The sequence below is a fragment of the Amblyomma americanum genome, chromosome 6, assembly GCF_052857255.1.
Source record: "Amblyomma americanum isolate KBUSLIRL-KWMA chromosome 6, ASM5285725v1, whole genome shotgun sequence".
In the NCBI taxonomy this organism is placed as follows: Eukaryota; Metazoa; Arthropoda; class Arachnida; order Ixodida; family Ixodidae; genus Amblyomma; species Amblyomma americanum.
In genome coordinates this window covers 123915799-123933950 of record NC_135502.1, presented here as the reverse complement: position 1 = coordinate 123933950, position 18152 = coordinate 123915799, and positions in this window count along the sequence as shown.

The window sequence follows — 18152 nt, the reverse complement described above, 5'->3', positions numbered from 1 at the left end:
GTGTCAAAAGAGCGCCATGGCATAAGGTATTTTTCTTCTACTCAAGGTGGGGTCAAATATCCATTTCCCAAGCATTTCGCCCTAATTAATCCGAGCACCAGACCAGGGGAAAGCTTGTACCCATTGTGTCACCGGTGAGAACCCGGCGGCACTGGGGGTCTAAACCCGCACCTTCCGCATGCAACACGCGAAACACAGAAAGGAAGATTGCTCTGTTCTTGCATCGCCTTTTTGCTGCTCCAAAAGCCTTCAGCCGAAGAGCTATTCTTGCAATAAGCGGCCGTAATCCAAGGCGTTTCATATTATTTAAATGAAGAATTTTCAATTGAAAACCGCGGCAGATACGCCGGTGCGGTTTGTGCAGGTAGACTTCGCGGCAAGCTGGGCTTTATTTGTTTGATAGTGCATAATTGAGGCTTTTGAGGGAATTGAACCATCTGGCTGATTAAAGAATCAAGTTTCCTAGCGCTGGACAACATGCACACAATACCTATGGCGCCGGCAGGAGAGGCAGTGTTTTAAGCGAGAAAAATGCTCAGCCAGTTCATGTGCCTTCATCAAGATTATGCGAACATCTCCTGTCCACAGCATTACCGAAAAGGAGGCAGACTACACCTGAAGGAAAGCACTTTGATTCATTTTTGCTTATAATCCACAGGACGCAATTCACGAAAGAAGAGGTCGCGATGACCACAGCAGAGTCGATACCAAAGGTTGTCAGCGATCATATTTACTGCGTAGTTAGTCAACAAACACGCGATAATCGACGGCGCAGTGCGACGTTTGATAAGAAATATGCATGGAGAACACGCCTGCTGCTCGCAAACTTTCGACCATCCTTCGAAGATAGTCGCTACACCCCACGACAACAGAAAACGCACTCAAGGCCATACGCTCGCTTTATTGTCGCGGATGCATTCTTGCGTAAGCGCGATCAGCAGTTTATTCCTCCCTCTGCGGCTGCCCTCGATGAATTTACGTAGTTTCTTTTGGACCCGCGGAGCCTATTTCTATCGCGCGCGAGTTGAAACGAGACGCAGACTCACGCGAGGCAGCGGAGAGCCCCATCGAAATAGTGGGGTGGGGGGGGGCTGGGGCAGCCTGCTCGTGCACCTGGCCGCCGGCCGTGATGGCTCACCTGTTGACTTTTGGTTTCGGGCTCCCGACCGCTTTTCTGATCCGTTTAAGTGGTTCCTCTGATTAGTGGGAGAGATCTATTGAAAATACGTCATAGAAATGGCGACACAACAGTTAATTTATCGCAGGAGATTTGAATGTGAAAGGTCCTCACGACTTTCATTTGTGGTGTGCGGAACAGCATAGAGGCTAAGGAAAAGGGTTCAGCTTAAGTTAAAGAGAACGCAGCAAGCTATGGAAAGAAAAATGATAGGTGTGTAACAATAAGATACCGGAAGCGGGCAGACATGGTGAGGGAAGAAACGCGGGTTAACTACTTCCTAGTCGAAATCAAGAATAAATGGGCTTGGGCAGGGCATGTAATGCGAAGGCAAGGTAACCGCTTGTCCTTAAGGGTAGCGGAGTGGATTGCAAGAGAAGGCAAGCGTAGCAGGGGCGGTAGACAGGTGGGCAGATGAGATTAAGAAGTTTGCGGGGATGTGGCCGCCGCAGCTGGCAAAGGACAGGGTTAACTGGAAAGACATGGAAGAGGCCTTTGCCCTGCAGTGGGTGTAGTCAGGCTGATGATGACGACGAACAACGTAGCCAAAGGTCGAGGGTATTGTTGCCGAGGAATAATCTGTCCGTCTTGCTTAGTTTGACATTTCTTACGTTAATGTTGTAGACGCCACAACAGCATGAGGAGAATTTCCGTTCCAAAAGTCTCTGTTTCTTCGAAGGCTCCACGGGAAAAGGCCGTTCGTGACGTTCGGTTTGGCAACTTTTGATGGGCAATGCAAAGAAAGCTACGAAGGCGCAGCGTTTGTAAACGAGTCACTCAGCGAATAGTTCGGTCGCAGGGAGGTCTCCCGGCTCGTTGCTGGCGCTATCTACGGAATGTTTTTGTAACAGGATATGCCTAAAGAATTTTAATCAAAGATACTATTCTTGCTATTTATATGTTATATATGTAGAATTAAAAGAATATCAGATACATACAATGCATTTCAACTGGAAACCACGAACTATTAACGCGGGACTATGTTCCGCTGTGTACGAAGAGAGGGAATGTTTAAGCTTTCTAGTGTTAGCTCCACTATCTCCAGTATGGTGCTGTTGGTGCCGAGCGTGCGGGTGCCGTGGTATGAAAAATTGGTTTTGAAGAAATTGTACGCTCAAAGACCAATCAGCACCGGCTGTGAGCGACTTCGCCCAAAAGAAACACTCGGTCACTGAGCTAGAACGCCTTTTTTGGGAAAGCACAGCTGCAAGACAGCGTATGTGCCATTCAAATGTGAATGGGTTTCATATTTCCTAGTTTAACTTTAGTGCTACAGCATTAAAGGTCCTGTTCACGAGAAAAACCGGCGTCTGTCTGCCCGCGTGACGAAAAAGCGGGTGATTCTCCAGCCTAGGTTGAGGGTAGTCTGCCTCCCCGCCCCCCTCCCCTGGGCAGGTGGCAATGCTATAAATCTAAATAAATAGAGGGAAATTTTTTAACGCGATATTTATTAGCTGACAGCATAAAAGGAGCATGTAACGATTGTTGAAGGAAAAGAATGGGTAAATGAATGACAAAATGTTGGCCTGTCAATGAAGTCTAAGAGTGAGCGATGATGCGGCCAAGTGGTATATGATGAAGGATTGTTCGGCGAGAGACCCACCGCTGCCACATGCCGGCTCCTCGTCAGCTTCAGCACGGGGCAAACCCACAGCAGCTGGCTTCCGGGATTTGCAGAATGGACGCCCGGGGCGGAGATATGTCTCGAAATTGAGGCCACTTTCTAGTTACGGCCAGAGTGAGGGTAACCACTGCACTAATTCTCCGAAGGGCAATTTCCTCCTCACAGGAAAGACAGCGGAGAAGGGTTACCGCACACGGTAGGAACAGAGAACGAGTGCTGGGCCGTTGGTGCTCCTTTGTCGTTAAGAGGAGGGTGGCATGCATTCAGATTCAGGAGCCGTGGCAGTTACTTGGTCTGTGCCGCTTGGCGTGTCGCAGAACCTGCACGTCTTTCGGAACTCAGGAGGTCATGTGGGATCCGCTCGATACGAATTGGCATCTGGATGCGTGCTGCCAGGCAATTTATGTTTTGCAAATTTTTGTACTGCGACTGACGCGTCCGAGTAGGCGTGTTACTTGAAGAGGCTTGGTGCTTATAACAATGCAGCTGTAGGAAGAATGAGAATCGTGGCGACAGAGCAAAGCGCCTCTTGAACTCAAATCAGCTGAGCACATAAGGAGGAGGAAGGTTAGGCAGTCGAAACGTAGTCTGCTTATTAAAGGCAGGCTTGAAGCAGTCGGTTCGCAGGCCTGGATGTTTGCAAATACTTAGGTCACGATGAAGCCATTCGGTAGGTTCGCATCTTGTTCCGTAGTTCGGTCGCGAAGAAAGGATGACACATGAGTTGATGTTGGTTGATGTACTATATCCGTTAGTGTGTTGTCGTTAAGTTGAACAAACAGAGAGAGAACGAACTGGCTGCGGCGGCGGTAGAATGGAGTGCGATGAAACATAAACCGTGACTGCCCATAGAGTGCGATATGCTTACCTTAAGCCTACGAGCAGCGCGTCGCCGCTGCACCAGTTCATCTAGTATGTTTAGCTGTGCATGTCCTTGGAGCACGCCTAACGGGAGATGCGTGGAAGGCGAGTGATGACCCTCATTGCCTGTGTTTTTACATTCAAGGCGATTTTATTGTATCCTTGCCACTTTCTCACCCTAGCACGACGCATCCGCTCATTGGAGTAGAGATAGCCTCCGGAAGACCTATCTCTGCAAAAATGAGCCTATGCAAGCTCGGGAAGAGCAACCTGGGTCTATATCGTGGGCTACGTTTGAAACAGGAACCTGCCGAGGCTGTGGAGCATCGCTTGGCCGCTGTACCACTGCTCCGGTACTGGTATGAGGAATGACCGCGGTATATGAATTCGTCAAAAAGAAGCATTTGCGCAGGAGTGGTCTAAAATGCTGTCACATTGTGCTGTTAACAGTAGATAAAGAGTCGTGCGAATTTTTCCTCTTTTCTTTATTGAAGGTGGAGTACCGAGTCACTGGCTGCTGCAACCGTTGTGTACGTCTGTAAATGTGCACACAGGTGGAGCGTTGAAAACTACGGATCTTCCAATCGTTTCCACGGTTTGAAAAAGGATGGACTACATTATCAGCAAATACTTAGCACAGTGCATGAAAAATAATAATCTCCGTCTCTACAAGTGATACAGGATACTGTAGTCGCAGTCACCGCTCTGCAAGCATTTAATTATTTTAGACAATTCAAATGTTTAGTTTCGCTTGGCTTATGGAGATTTAACGTCGGAAAGTGACTCAGGCTATGAGGGACGCCGTAGAGAAGCGCTTCAGTAATTTCCACCAGGTGGGGTTCTTTAATGTGCACTCAAATCGCACTGTACCCGGGCCTCTATAATTTCGCCTCCATCGAAATCCAATTCCCGCGGCCGGGATCGAACCCCCTCTGTCGAGTGAGCAGCCGAGCGTCATAACCGCTGAGCCACCGCGGCGACTTGAAAAGTTTACCGCAGCCGTTAAATCTAGGAGATAATTTATCTCATTCCGTTAGATTTCGCCAAAGTGTTTAAATAGGGATGATGTTGACGATGAATTAATATAGCTCATAGAGAGAAGGTGGGGCCAAAGGCCCATTTTTCAAGCACTTCACCATAGGTAAACCGAGCACCTCGCCATGGATAGCTTGCACCGGTTGTATCACTGGTGGGTACCAAGTGGCACTGACTATCGAACCACGCACATCCAACTTAGTGCTGGATTCTCAAGCCACTTGGCCACATGTGCGGTTGTTGAAAGAATGTACACGTTCGGTTCCGATCGATTGGAAATGCCGGGGCCGCAGCGCAGCGCCAGGAGCCGTGCTTGCGCACACAGCCCATGCCGCTTAACTATAGTTTTTTTGTCTTCACAGGTGACCCAAAGCTCAGGATCTGAGCGCTTTTCTCAGCGCCTGTGCTGTTCTGAGTAGGTGGGCGCTACTGGGCCCGCCGCCCAAGCTGAATGGCGAAATGGATACGCCGAAGAGGCTAAGCTGGGGCTGCGTTCGCCTTAGACCAATCAGCGGGTACGCTAGTGACTTCCCCGGGGAGCGCCTTTGGAGGCGTCTCGAGGTACGCCGGTTTGAGGCGGTCCAGCGTAACAACCTCTTCGCGATGACGGTAAAGGCCGTCATAGGTTGGTGTAAGAGGAGCCATTACAGCGTCTCGCCTTAGAAAAACGTGCGTCGACGAAGCAAGGTCAGGATGCACGAAAATGCGCCGGTCAGAAGAGCAAGGCCGGGCTTGAACCCGCGTCTTTCGGGTCTGCAGCCGAGTGCCATAACCACTGAGCCACCGGGGCTGGTTGAGTGAAACATGGGCACTGATCTCGGTAAGGCATTTTACATGACCGTTTTAATAAGAAAGGGCCTCCAATTTTTCCATAGGCAGTTAACAACACTGATATTAAATGCGTCACGAAGCGCTGACGTATCCACGTCACAATTATTAACAACCACAACTGAAGTGAGCATACCAACCGTGTTTCACGCTCGGCGCAGCGCAACCTTGGCGTTCTTGTGGAAACTGCGGAAAGCTGCCCTAGATGTTATGCTAAGAGCCTATAAAAACATTTTAGACAATGTGTAACACTCACTGACGAAATCAAAGTACAATTGAAGTTAGAACACTCGCACTGGTTCTTTGTTCGCCATCAGGTTAACAGGCTAACAGACAACGAGGCTCTATGGAACGAGCGTTGAGCTGGTTACCGTCGTCGATCCGCAACGAAGCACGCGCCTGTGCATTGTCCTGCTTTCACAGTGGCGGAAGGAAACGAGGCTCCCAGATGTCGAAAAAGAAGCTATCAGGAGTCTGCGCTGCCACAGTAGTATTGTCCTGCCTGCCGACAACAGGAACGCGACTGGGCTGCTAGACAAATAAGACTACGACGAAAAAAATGGGAGACCTAGTTGTTGGATGCCCAAAACGCGTATGCCCCCTAGCCGCGCGGCCCTGCAAGTATGCTTCAATAGAAACTGCAAGAAAATCTGGCAGATATCTTCTACTTCGTACCTCCGGATAGAAAGAAACATCAGTACGCCCTAATGTGCGGAAATGTCTACGGCCATGACTACCGTTGCGGGCCATCGTGGATTTCAGCAGACCTTCAGTTTATAGCTTTTCTAGTCATCTGCACCGTGTATTCAAGGGCAATTGCACCAATTTTGTACAAAACGGGATATTCAAAGATTCAAATCCAGTCAGGCTGTAGGTAAAGCATGCCGTTTTTTTTCGCTTTAGCATTTAAAATGCTGATGTTATCAAGGATTTAAGTTTAGGCTTTTTCTTAAAGCACATGAGGAGTGCAAAGAAGCTCGATGCGGCTTCACGGGCGTTAAGGTATCAAATTTCCGCTGCCGTCAACCACACCCTCCCATGCGTCATTGGATTCTGCAAACAACGCTCGGCGGGCTTTGGTTTCGGTGGCGTTGGTATTGCTCTTTCAAAGGAAACGTTTATGCGTTGGAAATGCACCGTTACCGTAGATCTCGTCATCATGCGCTCTCCACTTATCACTGCGCGCTGTGGAGAAGCTTGAAGGCCGTCACGATTTTAATCGGCAATTACGTCACCATTTCATATCCTTCGCATGCTTTATCTGCAAGTTCCACACATTTCGTCCCTTTCAGCTTGTCGCATTCTGAAACGTCCCTGCCGTCCCTTGGCCTGAACGACTGCTACACATATGGCCAATTCGCGCGATACTGTTGAAAAGGTACTCAACGTACAGTTGGACGCAGAACATGCAATGATGTCTTTGGATGTCACTACATTTTAGACCAGTGTGCCCGTCAACCTGGCCTTCTCTGTTTGCGAACACATTTTACGAGGCATCGCTCTCACCGACCATACACCGGTCGTTTGACTTCCCTCATAACGGTACTTGAGTCCTGTTCTGCCTCAGCAATATATATTTCCCGTATTCCGCCAAGATGTACCCGCAGACAAATACTTTATTGCCATTTCCATTTACTTAGCAACTTCAAATGTTCTAATAGAACCTCTGGAAACGGGATTTCTCTCTAATTTACACCACAAACGATGTTTTTTTTACAGCTGAATAGATGATTGCTTTTGAATCGTACAGAAAGAGGACTCCTCTAGATTTTTGCATGAACTGACCGCAGTTGAGCCACGATTACAGTCCATATGGTCGAGTATGAACAACACATCCGTCTCCCGTTCCTTGACGTCTTGTCACACGAAAGTACGATGGAGACTACTTCAATTTATACCGGAAATAAATGCACACAAGAAAGTGTTTTGACTTTTATTCGAGGCACCCTGTTTCCAAAAGAGATCCAATGTGCCGTCGACAACGACGCGTGCGACGAGAATCTGCAGAGTACACTTCTTTGCAGACTCGCGTCGCACGCATCAGCAACGAAGCGAGTTGGAAGCCGAGTTAAAAATACCGCGCCGAGAGCAGCTTTCTTCAAATGGCCATCCTGACTAGCTTGTGGAAGGAATTCAAAAACGGATCAAGCAACAGAGGGCTGCCAATTGTAAAGTTTTCACCACCACTGCTGGCATCCTGTATGTACAGTATGCGTCACCATTCTGCAGAGAGTACGAGGTGTGTGCCCTAGGCAACAAAAAAACAACTGGAGGGACACTTAAGGTCCACCTTAAGGGTATGACACGATAGCGTAGTGGGTTAATTCCCATATATGCTGAAAGTCATTCTCTAGATTACATTCATAGTGCCCTGGGAATCCCAATGGACCAGCAGTTAAGCGATGCGCCACTACCCTGCGATGGCAGGTTCTCCCAGCGGTGGGCCTTATGAGCCCCAGGTTGCTCTTCCCGAGCAACAAATCATTAATTTAACTTCCGCGAGCCACGATAGGCAGTTTTCTCACTATCCGGGGGGCAGGTTGTGATGATGCCGCAAGGTGCAGTGGCCTAGGTGGCCCACTTGCCTCCTGGGTGCTCACTGAGGACCACCTGCCAGAGTCATGCTCGTGATTTTTCACTCACAACGCCGACGCCGACTACGCTGACGCCGGACTTTCTGGACAACAGGGCCTTTAACTCTATCGCATTAAAACCGAAATTATACATTAGGCCTTGGTCCGCGGACAAAGGTCTCGTACCCACAGCGCTTGCAGGTCTATTTGGCTCAACTTCTAGCCGATAGTTGGGCCCATAACCTAGCTTCAGCGGCAGGGTTTCGCTTTGTTAGCTAGGGCAGTACACCGCTCGAGCTCTCTAACAAGGATGACGCAGACTACACATGCTGCAGAGGAAGCTTTGTGTAATATTTTTGCGTTTTATAGCCGAGCCATTGGACACAGGCCATCCAAGGAACTTCAGAATATGCTGGTCAAAGTGAAAAGCCAAATGCCAGATATCCGGTTTTCCGGTGTCTTCTATCCAATTCCTTATGTTGAATGCAATTAAGTGTACATCAGGAAAGAGAAAAACTCATTAGAAAATTCGAAGCGTGCCCACGCGATGTCTTAAACCACAAACTGCCTTCCAGTGCAGTTGCAGAGAACGCAAGCCATATTAATCATGATATCGACAGGGAAAACAGGTCAGTTTTATCAAAAAGCGTAGTTTGACGGCACGTTTTAATGTTCGGGCGATCATTCATCAAAATGACGCCTGAAGTTGAACCGGAAGGAAGGTAAGATACCACCCTTATACACGCAATCATAACGTCATACGCTGCGCATTTAAATTTCGACTGCTTGTCCTGTTAGCCTCATTATGAGCAAGAAACCAGTACGGTTTCAGAAACATAATTTTGCCTGATTTAGCCGTTGACTCGCACACGTTTTCTTCAAATAATGCCCGACCAGACAAATTTTTTTGGAGCCTAGACTTTAAATAACCCCTATATAGCCTAACGGTCAACAGAACACTGACAGCCTCCCCACCTTTCCTCTTCCTCCTCTGGCTTACGAGCGATACTATATTTAACGGATAAATTCAGTAAATGTAAGCAAACTAGATATTTTGCCGGCATTATGCGTTTACTTTAGTGCGTAACACCGAGTAATGCAACACTTTGCAATTGCCATATATTTCGCAGCCACCCAAGATCTTTCAGAAAAATTTGAAAATAAAATAAAAGTGGGCCATATTTTGCGATTTTTCAGTTCCAGAAGGCTTGAAAAAACGCACATATAAAAGCCTCACCCGCCTAGAAGCACAAATTTTGCTTAGTGGTAAATTTTCAAGAAATATCCGCGTAGAGTTCTCTTTCCATATGTGCAACGATCCTTCTGAAAAAAGCCTTCGTTGAAACGCGCAGTGCAGTATCAATGTCTGAAACTGCTTCGCTCTGAAATACCCACTCTGGAATGCTGTTTTACTTTGATTCAAACAGAAAGATGGTGTATAATGAACGAGAAAAATTTTGAGGGTCAACAAAATTGTATTTCGCAGCAGAAAACATCATCGTTTTGTACAGAACAAATATTTTTGTACGTACAACTGTCCATGACATGTCTTTATTTGAACACGCTGATACATATGTGTATTGAGTGTTCCAGCTAAATTAATCAAGCCTTTAAAATAGACGGGCTGTCCTGGCCGTGTGAAAACAACTGAAGGATTTTGAGAGTCGCAAGCCTTAGCCTGCATTCTTTTCTTCCTCCAAAGTTCATTAATTTCCAATGTATATTTAGTTCACTGTTAATTACTGGCATCGCGGTCCAAGTGTCAATGTCCAAGTTGTTGATCGTGTTGAAAAACAACTGACGACAGTGTATGCATCACAGTGCTGTTTAAGTCAAGTAGGCTTTTATGGGCCTTAAAAAATAACTCGCAGATTAAAAAATCTTCACCATGAAAGCTTTTCTTCTTCAGTGTCTGAAGGCGTGTCTCAGAGAACCAAATTCGCTTTTCTCTCGAGTGCTCTCCTCCATGGGGCTTTCCGTGTGCACTTGGCCTGAAATGCGCGTCAGTATGCCTGGTCACGTAGTAGCTTTCTTTTGAGGCCGGCAAATGAAGCTGCGCAAAATGTACCGCGGTGGAAACATTGTATCTAGCTATTTTTACTTCTTAATATGCACTTCTAACCTGCAGCCAATAATTAGAATGTTATCGAATTAGTTGTTACTAATTAATTAAATTTGAAGACCAAAAGATGCTGCAGACTAGGACACGTTATTCTTAACAGACCTCAGTTGGTTCCACTGATCAAGAAAAAACGCATTGAAGAAAAGACAAAAGGGGGTGAAAAAATGTTCGCGAGACACATAAGCTCCGCCACAAGGGAATGACGTGATGGCATCAATAGATCCCTTCAGCGGCTTGGGGCCCTCCTTGCGTACCATTTCGCAGACGTGAACATTGCTCTTTCAGTCACCGTCACATAACACTTAAGAGTACTATGCGATAGCAATAGAGGTCCGTCTCGCGCAGTTAGTACTTTTCTGCAGCCTAGGTCATGTCTAGACGCTATACGTCCGGAAATGGTCATTTTATACTTTCGTAGATCGCGGAGAGTCTTGCGATGCGTCACTGCCCCGGAAGGTGGCCCTTTTAAACCGAGACATCGGTTGGGTTTGTGAGGCCGAAGTTGCTTTCCCGAGCAACTTCTTCCGATCAATCATTAACGATGGGCAGGTTGTGATGACGTCACAAGGTCACGTGACCTAGGTGGCAATTGGGTTACCTTCTTTCTCGACACACCGGTGACGTCGGGGTCACCGCTGAACGTGACCCTAAAAGCTACCCTGTTAAAAACGTGTGCCATATACAGACCCTACTTCGCGAGGATAGCTAGAATTATAGACAGTTTTTCTGGGACCGAAAATTTATCAACTTATTTGTGGAGGCGTGCGAAGTCAGTGCACGTTAAAGTTTCTCAGGTGGTTGAAATTATTCCGGAAACCTCCATTACGACACCTCTTTACTCCTTTCTTCATTCAGTTCCTCGCTGGAACCTTCCCTTACAGTGCGTTTCGGGTGTCTGCCGAGATGCATGAGACAGTTACTGCGTCATTTACTTTCCTCATAAACAAGTTTTCAATTACTCATGTTATGCTTCCCTGATATGGATCTCATTGTCCGGACAATGAACTGAGTGAAAAGGCTTGGAGCTTATTGGTACCTCTCTCGCTTGTCGCGTAAACATGGACAGCGAACATGACAAAATTTCAACTGCGCCTACGAGCACTTTGTCTTCCTTTATTCAGAGTGCGGCAGACCGGCGAAAGAGCGCGCAGAATTATATTGCGTTATTGACACAGCTTATTCTTTGGGGTTAATGCTACAAGTGTCAGGATGCCCTGTCGACACTCCTTACCATTTGCCGTGCTGCATGAATGGCTCTGCAGAAATACTCTGTCTGCACTAACTGCGCTCGTGCAAACTTGCATTCAGCGCTTGTCATCCACCTGAGTATAGATATATATTTGCGGTCGCATATGAGCGATCGTACCAGGATATATCTAGTCATGCTAGGACACGCCGTTACGCATCTCATGGGCAACTGGACACGTGAAACTGCACTAAGGTTTGTTCGAGGCATCGGTTTGAGGGGTACCAAAGCGACGCACGGGCTTTGAGAGACGTCGTGGTGGAGGACTCCGGTTTATTTTATACCCCCCTGCGTGGCATCTCGCCTCTATGGAATTGTGGCTGCCGCGGCTCGCATTTGATCTCGCGACCTTGGGGTCAGTGGCTTGATTTCGAAGCCGCTAAGCCAGCACATTTTTTTAAATGTGAACGTGACTAGGATAACGTATTTACAGGTCCGAAAATTTTTTCTGCCTTCCACTTATACGCAGCCGCACCCGGTTATGGCGAACCACATGTTCCCCGAGGCCAGGAGCGATCAATGTCACATTTGTGGCGCGAGAGGGACCCTTGAACACATAATATGGGAATGCCCGTACTATCCCGGGGGGACGCACAATATAGATAGTACAGACACCTGGGAGACCCATGCTGCGCAGCTCGGGCCCTGAGCTCCAGCTCCTGTTCGTCCAACTGGCTGAAGAGGCTGCTGGGACCCAAGACCTCCCAGCCTGCATCTGAGGCGGCGGCACCCGCCCTCCGACCTGCGTGTCGGGGGTGGGTAGATCACCTTATCCGTTGGAAAATAAAGTTTAATCTCTCTTGCTCTGCCTTCCACACAGGTACAAGCTCTATGAGACAGATTTTTATGCCGAAGTGTTTTTTTCTTTGTGGACAACTTTTTTATTTTTCTTCAAGATTCATTGCTACGGACGACTCGCTTTACAGTCGCCCGGGGTCTACAGTGTCCTCATTAAAGAGCCATCGCTGTATTAAAGCTAGGTGAGCATAAATAAGGGTTAATTTGAGAAGTATAGAGATATTTAGAGAGACATGGGAGATGCCTGTTGTTCTGCATTGGGCATATTCGGGATGATTATGATGATACAACAGCGTGTAAAGCATGAAATAAATTAAAAATAAAGTATGTGTGAACAAAAAGAAGGACATGATCCTAGCCGAGCTGGAGCCTTACCAGGACCAGAGACTCTGTCACAGCCGCGGTTTCACCGCGCCTGAGCGCTGACCTAAGCCCCTTTACATTTGGTGGAGGTTCGGTTTAACATCCTCGTACCGCCCTTGACCTCCGCAGCGGTATGCTACCGACCCGCGCTATGTCCGAAGACTCCAACCACCAAGCCATGCGGGTTGGCTGCCAAGTCCTCTGTTCCGACTCCCTCCGGCAGCGGGACCCCGCTCTCTTCAGCGGTATTGACGATCATGACGCTGAAGACTAGCTCACATCGTACAAGCGGGTGAGCACATATAACAAGTGGGACGATAAGACAAAGTTGAACAATATCATATTTTAATTGACCGGCATTGCAAACCTGCGGTATAGAGACCACGAAGCCGACTTGTCCACGTGGACTGCTTTCAAGGCGAACCTCACTGAAGTGTTCGGACGTCCTACTGTGCGCCAGCTGCGCTCCGAACACAGCTTACGCGAGTGCTCTCAGCAGCCGGGTGAGACGTTCACAAGCTACATTAAAGATGTGGTAAACGTGTGCTCGCTCGTCAACGCCAAAGTTGCCCAAGGCTGACAAGATCAAGCATATTCTGGAAGGCATCGAAGATGGCGCCTTTCAGATGCTGCTGTCGCGAGATCTCCGCACCGTTGCCGAAGTCGTCAGTCTCTGCCAGAGCTACGACGAGCTGCGCCAGCACAGGCTCATCACTCGCCAGCACGCAGCGCCGTTCGAGTCGATTGCCGACCTGTCGGCTGCTCCCGACCACTCGCAGCCGTTTGCACACATCAAAGATTTCTTGCGTAAGGAGGTGGCACGTAAACTATCGCTTCTGCCATCCCACTCTGTGCAATCTCCGTATCCTCGTCCGACCTTCGCATTGTCATCAGCGAACAAGTGGCTGAGGCGCTTCCACCGGTCCTTCCGCCCGCACCTGCCACTGCACCCCTGACCTGCGCTGCCGCAGTCCTACGGCCACAACCGCCTAGCTACTACCCAACCAACGCTCTACCTCAAGCGTCTTTGCCTCCAGCGCTTCACGCTCCGACGCCTTTTTTCCCACCGCTTCGACAATTCGGCAATCCCTGGCGTACTAGTGACAATCGGCCTATTTGTTACTCTCCCGGATTGCCTGGTCACGTGGCCGGCTTTGCCGTCGTCGCGTGCCAATCTCCCAAGTTTTCGGTTACTGGCTTCCTCCCAGTGAATACTCACCGCCAGCCGAGCCGCCACAGTCTCCCTCGTTCACCTGATTGCCCTACCTCCTCTAACCGGCACTCACCTCCTCGTCGCCACTCCCTTTTTCCCATGCGTCGGCACCCGGATCTTTCACAAGAGGAAAACTAGATACCGCCGTTCCTTAGGCGAGAACTACGCCACCAGCAAAATCTCCAAGGCCTGAATGATCTCCCGCAAATCTGATCACCGTTTCTGTAGATGGTGTTTCTGTTCTGGCGCTTGTCGACACCTGTGCTGCTGTTTTAGCGATGGCCGCCACCTTTTGCCGACTTCACTTTCTGGATTCTCGCTGCGCACCGCAAGCGCGCAGGCTATTGCGCCATTAGCGGCGTGCACGGCTCGCGTAGTTATTCAGGAGATTCTCTATGTGATTGAATTCATCTTTTTCCCAACTTGTTCTCATTTTACTGCAGCTAAAGCCTGCGGAGTTTTAGGGTTTATCCACAGAAACACGAAACGGTTGCCTGCTGAAACAAAAGCACTATTATACAAGACGTCTGTCCGATCTGTACTTCAATATGGGTGCACAGTGTGGGATCCATGGACAGTGAGTAATATTCGTAAATTAGAAAGAGTACAGAACATGGCAGTTCGCTTTGTTTTCAACGAATACTCAAAGAACTTCAGTGTAACAACCGCAAAAGACAGTCTTGTCTGGGACACGCTTGAAAAACGAAGGAAAATCGTTCGTCTGAAATTCTTTCACAATATTTTTCATTCCAAAACAGGCGGAACCCTGTCGGCACATGCTGAGTGCCAGCTACATTTCGTCGCGTACAGATCACAGGAACAAGGTGAAAGAAATATACTGTAGAACAAACTTCTTCAAAATGTCATTTTTTTCACCGAAGTATCAGGGAATGAAATCGACTTGATACTGGTGTTGCAACTGTCGTATCAAATGACTTTTTTTTCTATGCTGAATTAATTCCATTGTTGCTCATTTCTGATTGTTGATGTATTTTCCTCCCCCCTCCCCCCTGTAATGCCGTACAGGCGCTGTGGGTACACTGATAAATAAATAAAATCAGCTTGGGTTGGGACTTCCTGTCGCGCCATAACGCAGTCCTCGATTGTGCTCGTGCTGCACTCGAGTTCTTCGTGCTCAGCGGTTCCTCGTCGCCCGATGCCCCTTCTGCTGCTTCTGCCAAAGTCGTCGTTGCCGAAGACACTGACCTGCCTGCACGCTCTTCTGTCCTTGCGCCCATCACTTCTGACCTTGTTCGTGACGACAACGTACTTTTTACGTCATCTCCCCTCTTTCTGTACCGCAAGTACCTGCCCAAACCTTACGCCGTCCTCATCCTGTCAGCTGGCCTTAGCGCATTGTTCGTGACCAATACGTTTATATATTCTTCCCCTGTACGTCGCGATCAGTGCCTAGGTACCGTCCAGATATTTGATTTCATTCTCTATCGTGATGAGCCTGACGATTCGCAGTCCCTCTGCGTAGATGCCCTCAGCGTATAAGTTCCTGCACTGGACACTTCGCCTCCAGACGTTTTCCTCCCCTCCATCGACACCTGTCTCCCTGCACCACAGCGCACTCAACTTCTCGCACTGCTTCATAAATTTCTTTCCTCCTTCGATTCACACCAGGCCGCTTTGACCCGCATGTCGACTGTCGCCTACCACATCGGCATCGGTGACCACGCCCCTCTGCGTTACATATGAAATAAAGAAAAGCTTAGAGGAGGACCATCACAAGAGGCCATTAAGAGGCTTTGTTTCGACTAGTTCTTTTCACAATTTCCCGAAATGAGCATTTGCAACATGTGCTCAAAGTTATTGTTCCGGCCTCTAGCCTTTCAACTAAGCCATGCTTCTGTATGGTACAATAAGAACAGCTGTCCATTCTCGTGGAGATGCAGCATTAATTATGCCAACAATTTTAAGTCTCCATCACAGTTCGGCAAATGTTTTCCCTTCTCTAGCACAAGTACCAGACGGTGCTCTTTACATTCATCTCATCTCAATGAAAGGTCGCATCAAAAGTTTGCTGTTAATAAGTGTCATCAGCCGAATTGAATGTACAAAACATTTTTATCAGTATAGCGAATAATCAGTGCAATGTTGTAAGCGCTCTTTGCGAAGAAATTGAAAAGCCGGAAGGGGTTTTGTTTAGGCGCATAAATTGCATTGCACCTACCGAAAATGGCTTGAAGCAGTGTTTTGAATTAAATTGGATATTAGTTCCAAGCGTCGCTTCTTACTGGAGAACAAGCACCGGCAGTCTCGACGCGCCTGCATACGGTGCCCAACACGCTCCAAATGCAGTGTTAATTAATGCATGCGGTTGTCATGCTCTTTGTCTCGGCGATGGTGGGAATCCGTAGACTTGTTCGCATCAGCCGGCTAATAATAATAATAATAATAATAATAATAATAATAATAATAATAATAATAATAATAATTGGTTTTGGGGGAAAGAAATGGCGCAGTATCTGTCTCATATATCGTTGGACACCTGAACCGCGCCGTAAGGGAAGGGATGAAGGAGGGAGTGAAAGGAGAAAGGAAGAGGTGCCGTAGTGGTGGGCTCTGGAATAATTTCGACCACCTGGGGATCTTTAACGTGCACTGACGTCGCACAGCACACGGGCACCTTAGCGTTTTGCCTCCATAAAAACGCAGCCGCCGCGGTCGGGTTAGAAGCCGGGAACTCCGGATCAGTAGTCGAGCGCCCTAACCACTGAGCCACCGCGGCGGGGCCATCAGTCGGCTAGCAAATTCACTATGGGCGTGAAACATGGGCGCTGAAATTATTAAGTGCTAGCAGTGAGTCACTATTGAGGGCATGGCCGAAAAGGCATGCGCCTTTGGAGAGACTTTTATGTTGCCAAGGCGTGGGACGTGGGGTTAATTATTTCGATAGAAAAAAAGAAAGCATTTCCATGCCGATATTGTTAGTGAAGAAAAGTAACTGAGCAGCTCTTTCGTAAGCGCGTCTCAAGCGAGGGAGAAGGCCCATAATTTACGTGATGGTGCACCCGAGTGCCTCCCGGCTCGAGAGTTTGACAGAGAATTAGAAAACACGGTTGGAGTGCAAACAGCTGTAATACAAGGGCCTTTGACTTCTATGAGCGTAGAAGTACGCATGAAAGAAGTTTACGAAAACCTTAAACCCTAATCTAAGGTCAGTCCTGTTAGATGTGGGGCTCCAACCCCATAGCAGGCCACCGGTGTTGGCGGATTGCGCTTCGATCCCACCGCTGCCACCAGTTGTTAGATGCGGGCCCCTGGTTCACCTGTGCCATTTCTCGCCAAGGTCGGTGTCCTGGGGTTCCCGATCGGGAGACTACTGTTGTGGGGTGACGAAGAGATGAGAGGGTCTTCGAGGTGGGGAAGAGACTGAAAGGGTTTATTTACATTTTTACAAAGTTCTAAAGAGTGAATCGGGAGCTGGCTGATCACATGCCGGCTCGCTGCTTAAATAAGGTCCCTCCCCTGTCCCCAGGTCCCTAGCTGGGGAATTTAGTTCATTAAAAATTCGTCGAATCACTGTGACGTAGATCACGTCTCCAGTCTTTAGGGTCCGCCTTCCAGGACGCCCTCAACAACACACTCTTGCCACTTCCGGCAAGTTATGGTCCGTGCTGTCCAGGCAGCAGTGATGAATAGCCCGAAGCGGGCACCAAGCAGCGTCGAACTTCAGTCACCTGCACTTCACAGCGGTAGCGTGAGAACGAAAGGATGCCACTGCACTTTGCAGAAGATTCCACGTATAGACCTCCTTCACCCCGCGACGTCACGAAGATGCGGTGGCGCTGATGTCAGCACCGACTTTCGCATGGAAGGCAAAACAGCTACGGCCGCCGGTGCCTACCGCAGCTGCTGCAGCTACCGGCGGCCGCATATGCCTGCGAACTGCAGAAGCAGCATGTATTGAACAGCTGCGTCACTGTTCGATCCACGTAGCAGCATAAAAGGAAACTTAAATTAGCCCCGATAGGCTTCTCGCGATAAATACCGCATTAGTAAACTGGCTAACGGGGAATGGGCCGCGGTAGTAAAGCGCGAAGTCTGGGAGTCGATCGGCACTGCCACTCAATGTACTTAATAGCATGTAAGTTACTGCGTTCATTCACCTGAACATGAGCATAGTACGCTTATAACTGCGCAAGGAAAAAAAGCACGTACGTAGCTGCGCACGCATTTATCACCTTGAGCCGGTGTGCACGGGGCCCCCGCCGGAAGATTCACTCGCCCCCGAGGAATGCGTTCTTTTGTTAATAGCACAGCATGTTTTAGTGGAACGTTTTATGGCATTTGATATTTACTA